Genomic DNA, 23,031 nt, shown 5'->3' on the forward strand with positions numbered 1-23,031 from the left:
GGGCTTCCCTGGTGGTGCAGTGGTGGAGAGTCCGCCTGCCGACGCAGGGGACACGGGATCGTGCCCCGGTCCGGGAAGATCCCCCATGCCGCAGAGCGTCTGGGCCCGTGAGCCATGGCCACTGAGCCTGCGCGTCCGGAGCCTGTGCTCCGCAACGGGAGAGGCCCCCACAGTGAGAGGCCCGCGTACCGCAAAAAAAAAAAAAAAAAAAGTTCAGAAGACATGCCTCCACAAAACAAATGAAGAAGTGAAAAGATCAAACTAAGAAAACTGCTTTTTTTTGTTTTAGTGTGAATGTCTAGAAAAGTAAAGTGTATATTGTCTGAAAAGAATTGCTCTATCAATCTCTACAAATGTTTCTGTTCCTGTGAAAACTCCGTGTGCGTTACTCAACATATGTACCCATCAATCACTACTAGTTTGAACTGAGGGTTAGTTTGGTAAAATTTTCCAATAGAATAACAAGTGCTAAAATGTCACTTCCTAAAACTGAGAGTTTTATTCCACAAAGGTAAATTTAAAGCACAAGTTTGGAATCGAAAACAAAACAAAAACTTTATCAAAATGAAATATATTTTGGAAGTGAAATGCATTAATAGTGTTTCACAGATTTTTTTCCCTTGAAGTTATTAGGTGTTAAAATAAAACAGTGCTTTTCTGTTAAAAATGGATTGTATGTTTATAGTAAAACACTGACAAAGTATAAAGGAGAAAATAAAAATTATTCATAAAGGTAAGACCTAGAAATAACTATCATAAATATTTCACACACTCCTTTCATACACACATATATAATATTATATATTTATCACTTATTTCTATTCATTTAAATTATGCCATAAGTGTTTTCCTATAATATTCAATGTCCTCTGAAAACAATATTTTAATAGCTGTATAATATTGCACTATAAGGTTATTTCATAAATTATGCAACTATTAACTTACAAGTGGGCATTAACATTGCTTCTAATTTTCTATAGTTTAAGAACTCTGCAATGTTCATTCTTGTACATGAATCACTTTTCACATCTCCACAGCTCTGGTGACTTTCTAAGGGCAGAATCTTAGAATAGAAATGTTGGATCAAAGTATAAGTTACACTTTTAAAGTTTTTGCCACTTATTGCCAAACTACTTTTTGCGCAGTTTTTACTAATTTGTAGTTGCACTAAGAAGTGCACAGCTTGACAGGCAAAACATAATATATAATTAATAATTATTTTTCCTTATTATATGTGAAGTGAGGCTTGTTTCATAATACTTATTGGACAACCATATTCTGTGAATTGCTTTGCGGAGCACAGGCTCTGGACGCACAAGCTCAGCGGCCATGGCTCACGGGCCCAGCCGCTCCGCGGCATGTGGGATCTTCCCGGACCGGGGCACGAACCCGTGTTCCCTGCATTGGCAGGCGGACTCTCAACCACTGCGCCACCAGGGAAGCCCAATTTCCTTCTTTTGAATTAAGGGAGGAAGGGAATTTTCTTTGTATTATAGATGCTTTAGGATGCTCAGGAATGCCCCTAATGGGGGAGTTTGGGCTTTCTTTTTTTTTTTTTTTTTTAGCAAGCTGGTTAAGCTGTTGATCTGGACTCTATATCATGCTGCCAGTGGGAGCCTATTAAGGACACCTGGGTTAAGATCAAGACCACGAAGTGCATAATTACCATATTATGTTCATGCTTTAGTCTTTTTAGTCTCTTTGTCATGTTTGTTGCAAAACTGAGAATTTGCTGCTATACTGATTCTAAATATTTGCAACCTGAAATCAAAAACACAAAATTAAATTTCTTTATCAAGAATTTAAGAAAACTAAATATATGCTTCAAATGGTACTTAACAATATAGAGCCCATAACTTATTGTAGTTACCCAATGTTAAAAAAAAGTCATGTGCCTTTCATTTGCAAAATATTAGTGTGTAGCTCTTATAAACGTTGGGGAGAGAAAAAGATGTCGGGAAACATAAGTAGAAATGACAGACTAAAGCATTATTCTCAACACCGACAGAAATCACCAGAGGACACTTTCTCCTGTATCACTTTGTTGAAAGAGGTGTAGAATATTTTCCTTCATATACTCTAAATTAAATGACTAATTTTTAAAGTCTATGCATTGCTTTGATCCCTACACATAACAGAGAATTGAGTCTTAACCCTGAATAAAGCTGACTCTTCCTGTTTAAGAGACCCAGTCAAGACCCCTAGGAAGGATGGCTACTCCCCACAGTGACACTACAACATGCTTGGACTCTCACTGCAGGGGGTCTGGTGTTTCGCATCGATTCTAACAACTCCAACACAGAAACAGGGGACGGTGGCATGCAGCACGTGTGCACACATAACCAAACAATGTTACAGGCACGGAAAAATCCCAACATTCAATTTACACAAGGGGAAATGTTCACATTGTGTTTTCTAGCATAATGTGTCTCTTTTCTTCATATTCAGACTGGAGAAAGAATTTTTCTCCATTTCTAAGGTGAACTGCTGGTATTATTATCCTATTTAAATCTTGTTACACTGTAAGAACTAACATTTGTCAATTTGCTCATTTCTTCACTGTAGGCCCAGTAAAAAGGAGGGACTCTGTTGCCAAAAACAAATTTCAATTTGTTCACCCTTTTCTCAACCCAGCTCCTAAGTTTATATGGAGTCCCCTCAAATTTTAAATGTAAAGGATGCAGTGGAACTGCTAGAGCTAAATTTCACAGCTGAACTGTGATAAGATAACAAACCAACAGTCAGGTACAAGTTGTTCAAAGCCACTTAAGTATCTACTTATGCCCTGGTAATTATTCTCTTAATAAATGGAAAGCCTTCCTTAGGAAAGGAAAAGACTTCATATGGCTTTGAGGCCAAAGGTCATTGGGGCAATCCCTTCCTGCCTTTTACCCACAGGTCCACAGTGTGCCAGCGTTAGCCCCAGAGGGGTCTGAGAGACACACCCAGCACTTCAATGGGGTGATCAGCTGAGGGAACCTGAAATTTGGGAAAACTCCATTTGGAAATGAAGTATTTTGGAAGGAAACTGGCTGATGCCAAACTAAACTGTTTATTCTTTTGGATCTTTGGCAGCAAAAATGTACACTGTGCCATGGCCACTAGATACACAGATGAGGGAAGCATGCTATGATAAATATTTACTGCTTGAGATGTTCTTCATAGTTCCTGGATTCAATGCCCCGATAGAAGCAGCAAATATTCTCATGAGTCCCCTTTTCAGATTGCAATTCTTTTCACCTACAGGTCGAGAGCAGTGCAGCTCCAGATACCTTCCTGTACGGGGATGTCCACTGGCAGCATCCTGGTGCTGGCCAGGTCCACAAGCTGCACCTGACTCACGTATGTGTCTGGGAAGTCCAAGAAGGGATTGTTACTACTGGGACACAAGACACAAAGGCCTTTAGAGTTATAGTAGGTTTTAAAGACATGCAACTAACTGGTAGGGGTTGTGTGCGCATGTAAACACCTTAATCACGAGGTCCAAAGGGACAATTCTGCCTCACCTCAATTTGGCTTCCTTGAATTCTGTGGAAAAGTCTAGGTTAATGAGCGTGTTCTTTTTCAAGAGCTCCTCTTCTGGCAAAAGGGTTAGGCTTTCGGTTGCATGCAAGTTGTACCATGTTAGGCGGAATTATAACCTTGTTACTGTTTTTATATGGAAATTAAGTATGGCTTAAAGAGATGGATATGAGTGCCAAGTTGACAAGGGGTGGATCTGTGATAGTTAAGTTTATATGTCAACCTGTCTGGATCAGGGGATGCCAAGATATTTGATTAAACATTATATTTGGATGTGTCTGTGAGAGTGTTTCTGGATAAAATTAGCATCTGAATCGTTGACTTAGTAGATTGCCCTACCTAATGTGGGTGGGCGTCACCTAATTCGGTGAGGGCCTGAATAGAACAAAAAGGCTGAAGAAGGAAGAATTTGCCCCCTTTTCTGCCTATTATTTGTGATGGGATATTTCATCTCTTTTTCTGCCCTCAAACTGGGATTTATGTCATGAGCTCCCCGCATTCTCAGGCCTTCGTTTCAGAGGGAATCCCATCACCGGCTTTCCTGGGTTTCCAGTTTATACGTGGCAAGTTGTGGGACTTCTCAGTCTCCATAATTGTGCGAGTCAATTCCTCATAATAAATCTCCTTTTATATCCTATTAGCTCTGTTTCTCTGGAGAACCCTAACTAACACAGACACCATAAATAGTCACTCTCTTGCACTGCTGGTGAATTGCTACAGTCTTTCTGGAAGGGAATTTGTGAGTGTACTTCTAAAGCTTTAAAAATAGCCATGCTTTCTGAGATTACAATTCTACATCTAGAAGTTAGCCAATAGAAGTATCTATGGGGCTTCCCTGGTGGCGCAGTGGTTGAGAGTCCGCCTGCCGATGCAGGGGACACGGGTTCGTGCCCCGGTCCGGGAAGATCCCACATGCCGCGGAGCGGCTGGGCCCATAAGCCATGGCCGCTGAGCCAGCACGTCCGGAGCCTGTGCTCTGCAACGGGAGAGGCCACGACAGTGAGAGGCCCACATAACGCAAAAAAAAAAAAAAAAAAAAAAAAAAAAAAAGAAGTATCTATGGATGAATTTACAGATTTCTCTACACAAATGAACATCTCACTATAGTTTAGGAAGCTAAAAAATAATTAGACATAACTTAAATGTCTCATTATTGGGGATTTATCAAGAGAATTGTTTTATCCTTCAAAGCTACACTGTGAAGGTTATTTTTTGACAGAAATGGGTACTCTTGTATTAGTCTTATGTAACATGAAGTTATAAAACAGAATGTGGGGAAAAGTGGTGGGGCGGTGGTGGTATGATGAAGTGGGAGATTGGGATTGACATAAATACGCTAATATGCATAAAATGGATAACTAATAAGAACCTGCTATATAAAAAATAAATAAAATTCAAAAAAATATATATGGGTAGAAAAAAGTCTAGATCATCAAAATATAACCAATGGCTGTTGTGGTACAGTAGAATTAAGAGGGATTTTTCTTCTCTTTCCAATTTTCCAAATAGTTTGTAATGTACTACTTTTAAATTTCATATATTTACTTTTATTGTAAAATATGATAGTTTTTGACAACCAAGAAAAGAGATTTATAAGATTGGAGAAAACAAGGACAAGGAATAAATTCTAGACCTTAAAAAAAAAAAAAACGAACAGAATGTACTTATGATGCCATTTTTATATATAATTTTTTGACACAAACCTGCATTCCTACAGAAAATGGAGTTCTGTTTTAAAGTCAAGGGTGTGAAAAAGGAGACAGCAACGATGGGATTCCTCTCAGAAATGAAAACTGAGTCTATAAATATCACTAGTTCTAATAACTATCTCCAAAGGAGTTAAGGTATAAAGATCAGGAACTTTATTTTAAATGCTCTTTTAAAACCTCAGAACTTTTGTCACTTATCCTTTTCAAAAATTGCCTCACTATTTCCCCATAGTAATCACTCATTTATTTAATAAATATTTTTAAGCACCTATTATGTGCCAGGCACTTTTTTAGGTGCTGGTGCATGAGCCATAAAGAAAACAGTCATTGTTCTCATGTTAGCATAGTCAGGTTCACAGTAACTGACTTTAAACAGCCTAATGTGTCAATGAGTGATAAATGCTGTGAAAAAAAATAATGAAGCAGAGTGAAGAAATAGAGAATGCAGCCTCTTTGCTTAGCTGACATTTGAATAAAGACCCCAAAGGAAGTGAGGAGGTAGGCTAAGCTGAGTTCCAGGGGAAAAGGAGTAGCATTGCGAGCAAAGATGACAGGATGATGGCCCTGGGTCAGGAGTGTTCGGTGGCTTTGGACCAGCAAGGAGATCAAAGAAGCTAGAACAGAGTAAGGCAAAGGCAGAATGGAAGGGATAAAATTAGAAAGGTAATAGAGAGTCAGACAACATATTGAGATGAGGGTTAGCAAGGAAATTCTTCAATTATGCAGCCTTATGTCCAAGTTTTACAAGAAAGCAAGGAGCTGGACGGATTCTGTACAACTCTCAGAGAGTCTTAGGTGAAGGGAATCCCCAAAGGTAATGACTGCCAACAGGTAAACAAAACAGGGTCAATATTTAGGTCTATTGACAGGTGTGAAAGGTATCTGGAGTCAGTTTGGGGGCTAAGAAGGTGGGGCTGGGGTTTCCTTGAAACCCAAAATGATTCAGAAATAATTTGCATTATAAATATATTTTCAAATAAAAGTTTATTTTTGAAAATATGTTAGAAAGTGTCAGTGGGTGCTCTTATTGGGTAACCTAGCATGAAGAATGAATATCCTCCGGTTCACTTCTGTAGTTAGTTTTGTTTTTCTTTCAAAGAATAAGCATGTAGAGGCTTGCAATGGCTTGCTATAGACAAAAGGAGTAATTTGAATTTTTCTCCTGGACTCAGAAATGATCCAGATTATTTGGCAGCTTGACTTCTTCCAGTTTGCTTTGCATTTGCATTTTAATATAGTGCCAATAGACATAACTATCTTCTTTGAACACTTTATTCCTTTCCTTTACAGAGTAGTAATTCTGATCAGAGGATAAAATAACAACTTAAAATGAAACCTCTGATGGAAATCGGGCCAACCAATTGAAATCAATAAATTTAAAAAGAAATCCTACCTCAAGATGTATGTACAATAGAGTGAAATGATACACTCCTGCTATTTCAGAAAAGATGAATTACTATAAATGCTGCCTAAACAAGAGATGAAACTTCAAAATATTGGCAACTGAAAAAACACAGAGCTTAACCAAGGAGAGGAAAACATACCATGTAGATTTGCTATGTCCTTTTAACCATAAATGCCTTAAAATTTGTTAATTAATTAAACATTTTTGTGTATATATTCTGTGCCAAGGACTATGCTTGGCACTAGGATAACTCAGTCTAGTAGGGAAGGATGGTAAGTGAACTAATTGTACTATAAACATAATGAAAGAAGTAAGCTCACAGGAGTGTGGGGAGTTACTGTAGAAACACAGAAAAGACTGAAGAACTGGGAAAGGCTTCCTGAAAGAGATATTGCTTGGGAACCCTGAAATTTAGGATTTGAAGGATGGTGCAAGCAGGAATATCCCTGGAAAAGAGTCAAGAGACCTACATTCCAGTATGAACTCTACATTAACTAAACTTGAGACTTGAAAGGTCACGGGAAGCATTCATGAAGGGAAGAGACAGGAAAAGCAAGGATGCTATGACAGTAAAGAATGCTTGACGCAGCTTGGAAAAGACTGTGGGCCTTGAGGAGTGTGGCTGTAGCCCTTTGACCAGCTACGCCTAGGGAGCTACTTATTCTGGGTTTCCTGGACTCAAGAGAGGCAGTGCTGGTAACTTTAGTATTTTTCCTGCATGTCCTCTATTGTCTATGGACTTTTCCAACTCCTCCATAACAATTTTTGAAAACAAAATGTGATCTAATCCATTGATTTTCAATGGGTGGTCCCAGAATCTCCTGCAATACAATCACCCAAGGTCCTTATTAAAAATGCGGACCCTGAGTCTTACCTTAAGGTTGCTGAATCAGAATACTTGTATCTAGAGTTAGGAAACCTGTATTTTAACACCCTTATTAGGTGATTTGTTTGCACCAACTCATTCTGGTCCACCTATTCCATCCTCCCTGCCAGCCACAGAAACTGGTACCATATTTGTACTTCCAAACACGGACATGTTGGGGATTGAACCCCATGACTCTCAGTCCCCACCTTACTCTACTGTGTAATTTCCTATTTTTGATCCAACAATTTAAACTTATTTAGTGTTTCCAGAAGTAATGTGGAACAATTCTTATGTTAGGCTGTTAAGAAGCCAAATAGGAACTTAAATTGTGCATACAGTAATATTTTTATATTACCTGTGAGCAAAAATATTCATGGAAAAATACTGAAAGGAAACACAACCAAATGTTAGCCATTTTTGCCTTCATGGGGCAAGAATGTTGTCTTTATTCATCTTTCTCTCTTCCCATATTTTGTATCCTCCAAAACAAGCACATATTTTATAATTTAAAATAACAATAACTTCATTTAACCTGGGATAAAATTAAAATTGAAATGCCTAAAGCAATAAGAGACCCTCAGAGAACTTTCAAAGCCTCTGGTAAATTGCGTTTTCAAGATTTAACCGTCTCTGTTGGCTCTGACCTCCCAGATGGTATGGATCTGCTCAGTGATCTCTGACCTCACTTGATTTCTGAAGATGTCCTTTGACCATCAAACTTTGCCCTACTTTTCCTGAAAAATTAAGTCATTAGAAACTTTGACTCACGGACGAAAAAGGTTTGGAAGGTTTCTATTTGGAAGATGAATAAAAATCACAGGGAGTAGTGTCTGTTCACTTCTAAAACTCTATAAATCTTTTTTTGTGAGAAATTTTAAAGGCAGGCTTTAAATTCTTGATCTAGGATTTGAAAGTTAACGAGCATAAAAAGAAATTAAGATATTCTTCCCATATAGAGATAAAGCCAAAATTTTTAAAGATTTTGATTTTCTTTTGGTAATTGTTTTAATTATGAACTGAGTGATTATTTATAAATTTATTTTAAAATTTTTATGTAATGTACTGCTATTATGTACAATTTAGAAAATAAAAAATAATATTAACTATCAATAGTTTTGCTATATATTAATAATACAGTGTATTTTCTACAGTCTATGCATAGGTCTGTGAATAATTACATATAATTTGGATTCTTATAATTTTTTATAATATTCTAACACACATATTTTCATGTTACTATACAGGCTTTTTTTTTTAACATCTTTATTGGAGTATAATTGCTTTACAATGGTGGGTTAGTTTCTGCTATATAACAAAGTGAATCAGCTATACGTATACAAATATGCCCATATCACCTCCCTCTTGCTCCTCCCTCCCACCCTCCCTATCCCACCCCTCTAGGTGGTGACAAAGCACCGAGCTGATCTCCCCGTGCGACGCAGCTGCTTCCCACTAGTTATCTATTTTACATTTGATAGTGTATATATGTCAGTGCTACTCTCTCACTTCATCCCAGCTTACCCTTTCCCCTCCCCATGTCCTCAAGTCCATTCTCTACCTCTGCATCTTTATTCCTGTCCTGCCCCTAGGTTCATCAGAACCATTTTTTTTATTCCATATATATGTGTTAGCATACGGTATTGGCTTTTCTCTTTCTTACTTACTTCACTCTGTATGACAGACTCTAGATCTATCCACCTCACTACAAATAGTTCAACTTTGTTTCTTTTTATGGCTGAGTAATTAGAAACATCATTGAACCAAAAGATTTCTGATACTAAAATCAACACAGCACTAATTTATTTTGTTCAGATTATGAATCTACTTCAAATCACCTAAGGTATGCTTTTGGTCTCATGACACATTTAAATAGTTAAGAGGTATTGCATTCTATTTTCCATTGTCCTATGATATAATGAATCATATCTAGGGGAAACAGTGATAAGGGGCAGCATAAGTTTAGGTGAAAAAAACTTACTTTTAGCTCTCATGAAGGTATCCATCTAATGGATATTCATATAAAAGAGTTTATGACTAAATAATCAATATTATCAACTTCTTAAACAGAAAACCTAACTTGTGATCACAAATGAGTTTGATCAAATTTTTGTGATTCTAATTCTAATGGGAACGCTTCCCATTCCCCTGTCCCACTTTAGAAGCTGTAGCCCCTTCAAGTCTGGTATAATGTAGAGAAAATAGACAGCTATTGGGCTTGTAAAATCTTAGGCAACTTTTACTGAGCTGAGCATTGAAATATTTCCAGATGGATATGAACTCTCTGAACATCTGGGTACTGATGTATTACCTGGAGAGCTCCCTATTTATTCCTCAATAAGTCAGATGGCATCCAAAGCTAGATAAATCCTTAACATGAAGAAAGAAGGCGGCAAAATAGTCTACAGTAAATGATGTAGCAGGTAACTACTGGTTATACATAAAGGAACACTGGTTAATAGAAGGCACTGATAGTGCCTCATCTTGGAGACCAGAAATAACAGTCCCAGGAAATTTGAGTCCAGTTTCCCTGCTCTTTCAGTAGGGAGCTTATTATAGCTCCCCTAGTTTCAGTTAACTCTCATAAAAGGCTTCCCAAGCAATTTTTACATTAGAATTTCCCTTTTCTTTCCTATAGTGACACATGCTCTTTACACTTAAACTTAAATTGTCCCACATCAATCACCTAGTAGTTCACTCTGGGCTTTAGAAAAGATACAGCTGATTCACAAAACAAGCAGAGTGCAAAGTGGCTCTCTTCCCTAACTCTAAATTCAATTCATCATGCTGATATCTTGAAATCAGCTACTGGGAGAGTACTTTAAACCACAGAAATCAGCACACACTTTAAATCAGAAGCCTCACCCCCAGCCCCAGGGGCTTGTCTGACCAGCCCGCCACTGTTTGTAGAGTTTTGTGTATGGCTAAAGCATAAGCACAGTCTGATAATCGTGCACTTGGTGGCCTTGATATTAACATAGATGTTCTTAATTGGCTCTCACTGGCAGTATGATCTAGCGTCTAGACACAATAGCATAAGCAGCTTGCAAAGAAAAAATGAAAGACAAATTTCTCATTTAGGAGCATTCCAAAGTGACCCACTGTACAAAGCATAGAAAACCCCCTTCCTCCCCTTAATTCAAAGGAGAAGAAGACAAAGATGAAGAATGAAGAGGAGCAGGAAGCAGGGGAGGTGGAGGAGAAAAGAAGGAAAAGGAAATAAAAATAAGGAGGGTGGAAAAAAGGCTTGTCAAACATCCTGCTTTTTCCACAGTGGCCAAAATGCATGGTCATCATTCATGCTTTGTTTCAGAGGCACTTTTACTATGGATTTTATTTCTCCTTTTCTTTTATTTTACACCAGTATTAGAGTATCCTACAACATGCCCTATGATTAGTACAGAAGCTTTCTGGACCATGCTTTGCTTCTGTACCTCAAAATCCAAGACTGTCTACTCCCTTGAGGGCCCTAAACTCCACTAGTGACTCATAATCGAATGTTCTATTTCTAAGACTCATAATAAGGGATTCTCAGATGTAAAAGCAGCAGTCACAGGCAAAATAAGATTAGATAAAAGAGACTGAACTTGAAGCACTGCTCTTGGAGGGATCCAAAGGTTTAAATCAGACTCAGTATAAAGTTGGCTTTCAGAAAAGTAAATGTCTTATTAAACTGCTAGCTTGACTCCAATTTCTCAAAGACCCTTATTCTAGTTTATTGCAGTTTAATACTAGTCAAATATTCACATCTTTTTAAATATATTCTATTGAGACTTTCTGAATATCAGATAATAGCCAAGTGAGATATCCAAATTTCTCATTCAGGCAGTTCAGATTAGATGGTTTCATAAATTATATCAATGGTTCAGCACATACTCAGCAGTCTCAAGATACAGGACGATTTCTATAAGTCCATGTATATGTCTAAGTATAATTGGTATCCCCATGAATTGCAACAAAAAGAAGGTGAAGGTGAAACATACGTACTATAATTTGCAGTTTGCACCATATTTCAGGTGCATTTCTGTTTTGACATTATCTTCAACTTAATTGCCTTTTTCAATCAAAATCTTAATTGTATAGTTAATGCTAATTAGTTGATGAAGTATTATAATTAACTGTGTACACTTTCTATTATGTGGTTACACCTATACATGAGTTCTTTAAAACTAAGCTTGTCTATAGATGCCTCTAAATGAAAGTATGTAAAAAGTTACCTCTAAGTGTTAATTTTCAGAAAGATCAAAACATATGAAATTAGACCTTTTATTTTGAAAATTAAATTCTAAACTCCTCTTCCCAAATCAAGAAGTTAATACTTTTTCTCACTAAAAAGTAAGGAAATGTGATTTAGAAAATGCCTAAGCTTCCAGCCCTGTGGTAGAAAAATTTATAGTTTTAGGTAACAAATTCTCTTAAAATCCTTCATGAATTATTTAGATCACTATTTCCCTAATTTGGCCATGTATCAGAATCTCTTAGGAAGCTTTTAAGAATATAGATCTCAGGAACTCTGTCTAGATCAATGGAGTCAGGACCTTTGGGGTGGAGCTCAAGAATTCATATTTTCAAAAAATTTTTTCTCCAGGTTATTTTTATGTGTAATCAAGTTTAGGAATAAAATATTTTAGATAGTTACGTACTTCCTACCATCACTTGCTATCCCCACTCTCATTCTTCCACATACTCCAAAAAGCAAATCTACATAAACGTGAAGCCGAGTACCAAATTTAGAGAATTTGAATTGGTCTGACTTAACATGTAGTTCACAAAGTTCACTCTGGAGGCCCCTGTGGAAAAGGCAAAGACAGGAACTTTTACCATCCATAGCTATTGCAACCATGATACCAGTTCAGAACCGGGTGGCTTCTGATCAGGACCTACATTATAGAGAAAACAGTGAAGATTTAAAATATGAACCCAAATCACAACGCTTGATACTCTCAATTGCCAGCTTTGCTTTGTGGCCTGTTACTTCTCGCACATCAGCAACTCTTTTTTGCATCCTCTACTGTAAAAAGATTTAGGAATTTATAAGTGTTAAGTCCCTTGAACCACAATGGGATTCTAGCTGTAAAACATACAGCGAACCCAGAAGGTCATTTTGGTAGTGTGGGTTCCACCCAGAAATTAGAGCCTGAGATAAGAACTTGAATGCAGGTAATTGGTGGTGGCAGAGGGTGAGGTGTAATGCCAGGGAACAGTACAAGGGGTGTTCTTGAGTTGGTCACAGCTGTGGGCACTGGGGCTAGATTATGCTGGAATCTTCTGAGTTGCAATGTAGAATGTGCCTCCAAATTGCTCATTGGAAGGAAAAAAGAGAAAGCCATTCATGTACCAGCTCCCATCTCCCAGTAGTCAAGGACTGCCCCATCAGATGCTTATTCTATGGCATTCCAGTCTGCACAAGTGTGAGTGCCACCCAGTTGCTACAAGTATCCCATACCACAATGTCAGAGAAGACGTGGAGCACAGAACAGAAGGCATGCAGACAGGCAAAGCTGAGGAGCTCTCAGATCCCATATGTGTGTGAAGCTGGTTGTTACAACAACAGCTGGCTTAAAACTTGGGCCAGGAAGACCAGGACGAGGCACAGAAGTTGTCCTATACAGTCATGCATGTATCGGGAGGCTACTGTTCTGCCGTGAGCCTGCAGCTTAGAGGTGTGAGGTTCCAAGGCTGAGTACCCTTATTTATGCATTGAAATAGTTCCAGAGTTCTCCAAATTACCAAAAACAGCATGAAGTTATGCTCCTTACATACCGTTACATTGGCAGTCTCTGTACAGTATCATCTCCCTTGCTCCTTATACTGTTAATTTCTTACCCCCCATTCACGCTTTCTCCTTTCTGTTCCTATTGAGCATTGCTTTGTATTTCACCTATAACCAGTGAGAAGCTAATTTAGCTTCAAGTGTATGGTACACCCTTAGACAACGAACAAGATATGGAAATTATAGTTAGGGTACCAGGCACCTCCATGATAATTTTGGCATAAGTCTCCTCCCTGACTAGAATTACCTCACTATCAAACACCACTAGAGACAATAAGAAGACTACTGGTGCTCTGAAACCAGGCTCCTTGGGTTCCTAGGGCATACAAGTAAAGTAAGTGGTGGAGTGCTTAAAGTATTTTGAAGATTCATGGTGAATGATACATGTGGAAGAACCCGACACAGCACATGTGCCTGACTTGTTATTGTCTGCCGTGCTTCTGGAAGATAGGCCTTGCTCCCCTTCGTCCCTGCTCCTAAATATTTCTAAGAGATGATGCGACTTTGCCTGACATGCCATCATCACCACTATGCACTTAGAAAGTCAGGTTCCCATCCCACCCCCACGAACTTTCTAATTCCACTGTTTGGACATTGTCTCTGATGGAAGACCACTTTTCAATGTCATTGACTGTCTGCATTTGACCTGTGATCTGTGCTAATCCTCTTGCCCTCAGCTTGATTGTCTCTTTATTTCCAGCAAGGCATGGACCCAGCATCTGGGAACATGTACCTTGATTCTTTGCTGGGAGACTTGTTGTTACAGGAAATTGTCTTTTTGTATTGCTGTTATGTGAAGGAATTCAATATTTCATAGAAACAGAATAATTAGATTCACTTATGCTTTCAAGGCATTACATATTACTGTGCAGGAACTCATCAAGTTGAGTTTGATCTAAAAGAATACAAAAACAGAAAAGCAGAAAGGAATTATTCATTCCCTCACCCTTCTTTTTGCAGTTCACATGAATATCCCATCTCTAATCCCACTCTTTAATCATATTAATTACGACTCTATTTCTGTGGCGATGGGAAGAAAGTGATACTAAGACAGGTTTAACAAAAAGGGGGGAATATTTTCATTCATAAAACTGAACAGTTTAAGGGGGTATTTGACTTCAGATATGGTTTTACCCAGTGTTCAACAAGAAGCAAATAGACGTTTCTATCTTCATTTCTTGGCTTTGCTTCTACAACATTAGATACATTTTCTGCAGAACCTCACTCCCACCCAGCAGCTATAATGTGACTGCAGCAGCTCCTGTCCCTTCATGCTTCTGTGCAGGAAAAAGTCTGAGAGTATTTCTTAGGATTCACAGTGAAATTCTTATTGCACTTCACTGAATCTCATTAGCTTATGCATTTATATTGGACTCATGGATTGAATTGTGTCCCCTTCAAATTCATATGTTGAAGTCCTAACCCCTCCCCACCTCCAGGACGTGTGATCGTGACCCTGTTTGGAAATAGGGTCACTGCAGATTTAATTAGTTAAGGTGAGGTCATATGGGAGTAGGGTAAGTCCCTAATCCAAATGACTGGTGTCCTATTTTCCTATAAAGGGGAAATTTGCAGATACACTGGCACACAAGGAAGATGCCACGTGAAGGCAGAGATTGGGATGATGCAGAAGAACCCAAGAAGTGCCAAAGATTGCCAGCAAAACACCAGAAGCCAGCTGAGAGGCATGGAACAGATTCTCCTTCACAGCTTCCAGAAGGAACTAACCCTGTCGACACCTTCATTTTGGAACTGTAAGACTGTAAGATAATAACTTTCTATTGCTTAAGCCACCGAGTCTGTGGTACTTTGCTATGTCAGTACCAGGAAACTAATACATGCGCCAATCACCACGGTCAAGTGAAAGCAATACTCTGGCCAGGCTTGAGTCACATGCAGGCCCACAATACCAGGAATGGAATGACAGCACTGGAACAGACTGAGGGAGGGGGTGAGTCTCAGGGGGATGTTAGAGTTGGAGGATGAATGGAAATTGGGTAGAATTTCAGCTGTCAATGATACAGTTCCCTATCTTTTATCAATTTCAGGGGGAACAGAGTTCACTTCTCTATTTATCGAAGTGATAAATATTTGTCCTCTTTCAGTCTTTCAGTTACACCTGATATTTTCTCTTCTGCACAAGGTCAAGTGTTTCTCAGGCCCTTAGAAACACTGGAAATGTCCATGATTTCCTTCCCAGGTTGAAGGTGTTAATGGAAGCAATGACAATGTAAGATCCTTGAAAAATAGTTACAATGATATTTCAGTAATCAGAGTATTTGATCAAAATGTTTGTCCATAAAGTATGAGAGAGATTTTACTATACTAATATACCAAAGTAGTGATATGAGCATATATAGAAATTCTACAAACAGTGCAAGAGGGTTCCCTTTTCTCCACACCGTCTTTTACAAGCATTTATTGTTTGTAGATTTTTTGATGATGGCCATTCTGACCGATGTGAGGTGACACCTCATTGTAGGTTTGATTTGCATTTCTCTAATAATTAGTGATGTTGAGCATCTTTTCATGTACCTCTTGGCCATGAAATGTCGATTACTTAGCCATAAAAAGAAATGAAATTTGCAGAGATGTGGATGGACCTAGAGTCTGTCATACAGAGTGAGGTAAGTCAGAAAGAGAAAAACAAATATCGTATATTGATGCACATAGGTGGAATCTAGAAAAATGGTACAGAAGAACCTATCTGCAGCACAGGAATAGAAACGCAGACATAGAGAATGGACGTGTGGACATGGGGCAGGGAAGGGGAAGAGGGGATGAATTGAGAGATTAGGTTTGACATAAATACACTACCATGTGTAAAACAGCTAGCTAGTGCGAACCTGCTGTATAGCACAGGGAGCTCAGCTCAGTGCTCTGTGATGACCCAGACGGGTGGGATGTGGTGCAGGAGGGAGGTCCAAGAGGGAGGGGATATATGTATACATACAGCTGATTCACTTCACTGTACAGCAGAAACTAACACAACATTGTGAAGCAACTGTATTCCAATAAAAAATAAATTCTACAAAAAGCTAAACTTTGGAATGGTGTATAAAAAAAAGGAAAAAAAGGAGCTTTCAGGTTGGGATAAATTCTACAGAGTAGTAACATGTGTGAAGCAAGGAATTGCGCTTTAGAGGAGAGTTGAAGTCAATGCTGGTATTATTAATGTATATGTTGAGATAATAAATGTTTAGCCATTGGTATATATATTCATGAAATGGGGTATTAACATTCTGTTTGTTTTATATTTAACTCTGCAGGGTCTACTAATTTACAATTAAATTAAAAAATCCACTAGGACTAATGAGCTAATAATTGCAAAGAACTCTTGAGCATGGATAAAAGGCACCAAGGGAGGACAAACTTCTATTCATGAAAATCGAAACATCTAAGACTTTAATTACATCCCTTGCTAGAAGGGACTTGTAATCAGTTATGGGGACTAGCTCATTAATGATCTGCTGTGGGATTCCTGAACAACATATTGAAAGCTATTCACTTACCAAATGTGAATATGCTTCAGAGCAGGCATTTTCTGATAATTCTGTTTCAATACAGCAGGTTCCCTTTTTCTTTCAAATTCAAAGGATTCTAATTAGTTCTATAATATAACACACCTCTGCATTGTCAGAATTTTCATTTCAGTTTTTAAGTTGGGCAGTGAGTGTATGTTTGAGGGATATTATATCTAGGTTGGGGGAAGGGGAATAAATAAAAGAATTCCTTCAACTCTCTGGGTAAAGATAGTTATGGGACTAGGCTCAGTGAAATAGAGACTCAAATATTTGGTTCTCAGTGCTGGAATCCTGAGTTTGCCCAAAGAAGCATTGAAGGAAGTGCCAAAGTTTCTCCAAGTATGGTATTTGGCGACCAAATGTTCTGGAAAATATACGAAGAAGTTTTATACATATACATCTATACATGTGTATACATAATCTCTAACCTGAAAATTTTTAAACCTACTTAAAAATGGGAACAATAGTACAATGAACACCCTTAAATTCTTCACTTTGATTCCAGCATATATATTTTGACATATCTTTGTAAAAGTTTGAATCTAATATTTATTTGTTTATATTTATTATTTACATTGGAAAATGTTAATTAGTAATCTAATGTTGGGAATTTAGATGATGACAATTTATTTTCATTTTATTCATCTACATATTCTAATACAATGAATATGAATTACTTATATAAATAAAACATCCTGCAAAACGATTCTTACTGAATTATTTAGAAATGCTTTCATTGGGGTGTTATTGAAGTTTCATAAATTTCATGTTATGCATTTGAATCTATGTGTAGCAATAAAATTTGTGATCAGGTGTGAGTTACAAATCCCTGAAAAACAGTAAAAATTCAAGATTTGATTTTTCCCATATACCAGGGAGTTTGCAGGTAGGAAGTCCAGGGCTGGTACCTTGGTCCCATAAATTCATAAAATACTCAGGTTACCCCTATATTTCTAACATCCTTATCATGTATTCCAGGTCACATGATCTTAAGAAGTGTCCTCAAGTTCCAGTGTCAAGTCCTCATTCCAATGAGGAGGATGGAAGACAGCCTCTGCCAGTGAAGTTTGCCCATTTAAAGAGTTATTTTTCTCTCTTTTTTTTTTTTTTTCCAAAATCTCAACCCAATGACTTGTAGTCATATCTCAATATGTAGAACTAAATCACTTGGCCATGTCAGGCAGTAAGTAAAGCTGGGAATGTATGTTTTGCCAGGCACAATGCCTCCTCTAAAAAAAAAAACTGACTGTGAAACACATCATTTTATATACCACTAAAAGAGAAAAAAAATCTCCTACCAATGAAACTATGGCATGATTTTCTTTTCATTTAGAATATTTATTTGCTACTCATTTATTTTTTTTTTATTTGCTACTCATTTAAAGAATACTTTTAGATTTTTTTTTTTTACACTTAGACTATAGTCATATATCATGCTGTTCTGTGTCCAGGACATCGTGCATACATACACTTTTTATTTAATTGGTAAATTGTAACAAGCTTTTTGAAGACATCGTGAAAAGCAATTAAATTCAAAATGATTGGTACCAACAACACACGTAATACATTGATTATGTTGATGTGACAACAAAGTAAACAGTACTGACCAAATTCACATAAGATCAAGCATGATGCCTCTTGGCCAACAGTGAAGGCAAGACACCAACAATGGCAAGGGTATGGAACAAAAACAAGTTTGTCCTGGAACCAGTCAGTATGGCACCTAAGAATTAACTAGACTGCTTTTGGATTGTCAGTGGTGTTTGCAACATGACTACTTGAATCTGTGTGGCAGAAACTTTAAATTTAATTCATATTCTTTTTATAAAGGAGGTGGTGGTATTCTCTTCTAAGTAACTATTTGAGAATTGAATGTAACTACTTTCAAAAGACAAAAAAATCCAGAAATTAGTTAAAAGTGTTTTAGATTTCATAAGAAGAACTGAGGGAGAAAAAGCACACTGCGTCCTGAGCAAAGAAAAGAAGCAGAAATCAGAGGGCAGAGTAAAAAGTGGTATTTGTTCAATGCAACCTTAACAGAGAGAAAGGCTCTGCAAGTAAAGTGTACCGAGGCATTGAAGTTGCATCCCTGAACATGTTAGGGGCACATAATTAAGCTGAGTGTGAGGGGCAAGGATGCTGATAGGATAATAACGAGCTCAGTCTTCTGCTGTGATCTTGTATGCTCTCATCAGTGCAATTAAGGTCACATAATCCATCACCTAGCAGAGTATCTGGCATATAGTAGTGTTCAAGATTATTTATTACATTGAATTAGAAAATTAAAATTTTTTATTAGGATGAGGGGTTGAGAAATATCCCAGGATTTTCATGAGCATTATTTTTTAGTTAAGCAGGTTAAACAGAAGCTCCTTTTAGAGATTTTTATTTCTTGGTGGGGGTGGTAGGGGGTGATATTCAGGTTACTCTCTAACTCTGCAACCTAGGTGGGAACCAGTAGGTAGGAATCAGACATGCCCATCAAAAGCAAAGAAGCTGACTTAAATGTTACATGCTGAAAGAATATCCTAGGTGTCTATCTTCTTACAAGACAAGCATAGGAGGTACTGTCAGCAAAAAATGGATTCTGAATGTATACTAGATGTCATTCAATCACATTTATATGCACTTGCTCTCTGTAGCTTCCTGAATTGAATACTGTGGGAAGATAACAGAAGAGACTGATAAAATGTAAAGAGAGGCTTGGATCTGATGACTGAGTCATCTGCACCCTACTTCAGATCCACAAAATTTCTCTGCAGCTTCAACTCCAGCATCCATAATTTAAAAATCTGCCAGGGTGATTCTGATGTTCAGCAATGTTTAGCATCCTCTAGACTGGATCATTTCTAGAGTTCTTTTAGGCTTTCAAATTTCATACTTTAACACATTTATCATATATTCAACAAACCTATATTTTTTTTTTTTTTTTTTTTTTTTGCGGTACGCGGGCCTCTCACTGTTGTGGCCTCTCCCGCTGCGGAGCACAGGCTCCAGACGCGCAGGCTCAGCGGCCATGGCTCACGGGCCCAGCCGCTCCGCGGCATGTGGGATCCTCCCGGACCGGGGCACGAACCCTAGTCCCCTGCATCGGCAGGAGGACTCTCACCACTGTGCCACCAGGGAAGCCCTAAACCTATGTTTTTAATTTAACAATATATTTTATTTAACCCAATATAACCTAAATATTATCACTTTAACATGTAATAAATATAAAAAGAATTAATGTGATTTTATAAAAAAAAGAAAAACCAAAAAAAAAAAAAAAAGCTATGGGTTTTACTAGCAGCTGGCAGTTCTACTAGTTCTCACCGCTCCTTACAATACAGAAAACCACAAGAGCCTCATAAACCTCAGATAGGCTCAGGTTTATGAAACTCTAGGGCTAACTAAAGCCCCCAGAGACACAGAGCCTGAGAAATTCCCAGAAGTATGGGAGAAGAGCAAGAGTGTTCTGATTTTAAAATGTTATTTCCATTTGTGTCTGCAACTCTTTGCCCTGTAGTCTTCTGTAACAGCAGAACTTTATTGCAGTTACAGTGGTCTCTCTGCTATGGGATGAAGGACGGTCTGGAGACCACCAAACTAATTTCATGGAAGAACAAGACTGCTGAACTAAAGATGGGACATAAGGGGCAACTATTACATTAAGGAGACAGAAAAACCATTTGGGGGTTACTACATGTAAGAAAAAAAGTAATATACCAAGTGATATGTTTTGAATATGCCAAACAATATATCAATATACCAAATAATATGCTAATTACATAGTGATCTTTTGATACTCAGCCCACATGGCCTGTGAGGAAATCTTCTGCCTGATGAGGTGTGGTGATGGGTTTGTTCCCCACATTAGGGAACTCAAGAAATAAACATATCTGCCTTTAAATGGAAGCAAAGACAGGTATCTCTCTATCAGTCTTTTTAATTGCCCTGCACCACTTATAATAAAACAAATGTGGTATTATTTCCAACTCAAGAGGCTTCAACTTTGGAGGCTGTGACTGCACAAGCACTGGATATTCATTGACATATACAGCTGTGGCTATAATGAAATGAGTTATGTACTTATGAGAAATTTCTCAGTAAAAGTAACTCTAAATATACCACATAGTTTCTTGATGCTAAGAGGGCCTTTACAGGTCTTATAGTTCTTAAAGAATGAGTAGGAAATTGCCAGAAGGAAAATCAAAACAAAGGATTCTGGCAGATTTAAAATTTCAGATCACATGCAAACACAACACATTAGGAAACAGCAAGTTGTGAAAGATACTAGGGAGTACTTTTAGCTGACAGACTGATAAAAATAAGCTCATGAAGGGTGTGATGAGTTGGATTTTTTCTTCTTCCTTCAGTATCTCTCCCTGCAGGAGGATTATGTTTCATATTCCATCGATATTTTCCTTATCTATGTCAGTTTCTTTGACCAATGAAATGAGAGCAAAAGTTATGATTGTCACTTCCACTAAAGTTTTAAAAATCAGTAAACAGTACACTATATATATTTTTTCCCTTTGTTGTATGCCCAGATTGCATTTGTTCCTTCAGTCTGGTTCCCAGAACAAAAATAATTTGGAGAAGAGCTGCAGTCAACTTGCTAATGGCATATTTCTAAACATTCTCATATAAAAACACAATAAATTACTTAGAGAAGAAGTCAGAATATATGTAAGTAAATAATATATTCTCATGCTTTACCAGGCTCCCAACCACTCCACTGCGATTATTAGTAAAGGACAATTCATTATTTGTTAACTATTATATTTGCTAATATTAAATAATCAAGGTAGATTCAAAGTAATTGTTATCTTTTCTCAAAACTTTAATTTTAATGCTACAGGAAGCTCTGTGTCCTTAAAATTCAGGTTATGATTATGCTCTTATGATTAACATTGTACAGCCTATGGCTATGAGTGGATAAGAAGGACAGTGATTGTCTTATGTACCATGCTTCTATGTTCATTTGTCCAGGTTCCTGTTGGAAAACAGCACAATCATTGTGTTCTTATATTTTCTCAAAAATAATGTATGAATATTGACACTGTCAGTCATCTCACAAAGGAGTTGACATACAATAGAGAAACAGAAAAAATTTCACAAAAACATATATATGTGGATAGACGTTGATTTGGGAGTAATAGAAGATACCCAGGAACAGTTGTCTAGATGTTTCCAAAATTTGGAACGTTTAGCAGTTATGCAAACCAAATATTTGAATATCTGCTGGAAGTTTTCAGTTTTTCTGAACATGAAGACATTTGATTTGGGAAAAGACATTATTCAAAAATCAAGAGGAAAGCATTAAAGAGAAGAGTGGAAAGAAAAGTCTTTTCAACTCAGATTGATTGTCTGGTTTCATTAAGTCACCAGATGCCTCCTTTCACCTTATTTAACTGGTCTTAAAGGCTTAAGGAAGTTTTTAGCTCAAATCAGAGCAATCTAAAGAAGCTTCTCAAATTGCAAAATAGGTTCTTAGAAATCAAGAAAACTTCTACTCTTTAGTGAATACACTCAGAAATGCAAAATCTAAACAGTTTTTTTCCGTTGACTATGAAGGCATTTAAGATCTTCAGAAAAAGCTTCTTATGTACTTTTTCTAAGCATGTACTCTGATAATTGTAAGATATAAAATAACTCACATTTCTTCTCATCTTAATGCGGACTAGTTTACTAGTTTCTCAGTTTACCAGCTGAGAGATGACATATTGGATTGTGTCTGGGAAAGATGACCAAACGTTACTTCTCTTAAAGACAGGGGTAATCCAATGTGGGAATTATTAGGAGCAGCTGAAATTATTTAGTCAACAGATCTGATGCTTCTAGTTTATTCTGTTTTCAACCTTCTGGGGTACAGGATTCGAAATAATTCCCAAGGAAGAGGCTTAAGATAATTACAGGAAAGAGGTCATGAGATAGCTAGTGCTCAAATCACAAGAAGCTTGCTGATAAAAACAAATATGTTCAGTAGGACAAAAGGGTTGAAAAGCAGAGGACATCTCTGAAGTTAGGGCAAGAGAAATGAGACCATTCCTAAGGAAAGGAGTAGAGATAAATTGGCAAAGGCAAGTTAGTAAGACAAAAAGCTGTGATGAGCCTAGAAAGCTCACTGGACAGACTCCTTCAGTGAACAAATTAAAGTCATTACTTTAAAAGGCAGAGATTTTCACAGATTCAAATGCCTTCAAGATCACTGTAATCCCAAGAAGTGTCTATGTATGGTTGAATCCAGAAAA

The 23,031-nt window shown here is 37.6% G+C and overlaps 2 pseudogenes; both read right to left on the bottom strand.

The window, feature by feature from the left end:
* Positions 1 to 23,031, bottom strand: part of LOC101328381 (olfactory receptor 13C3-like) — a 341,867-nt pseudogene that overhangs the window by 170,288 nt on the left and 148,548 nt on the right.
* Positions 1,338 to 12,344, bottom strand: LOC109552354 (WD repeat domain phosphoinositide-interacting protein 3 pseudogene; annotated as a pseudogene).

The sequence above is a fragment of the Tursiops truncatus genome, chromosome 6, assembly GCF_011762595.2.
Source record: "Tursiops truncatus isolate mTurTru1 chromosome 6, mTurTru1.mat.Y, whole genome shotgun sequence".
NCBI classification, from domain to species: Eukaryota; Metazoa; Chordata; class Mammalia; order Artiodactyla; family Delphinidae; genus Tursiops; species Tursiops truncatus.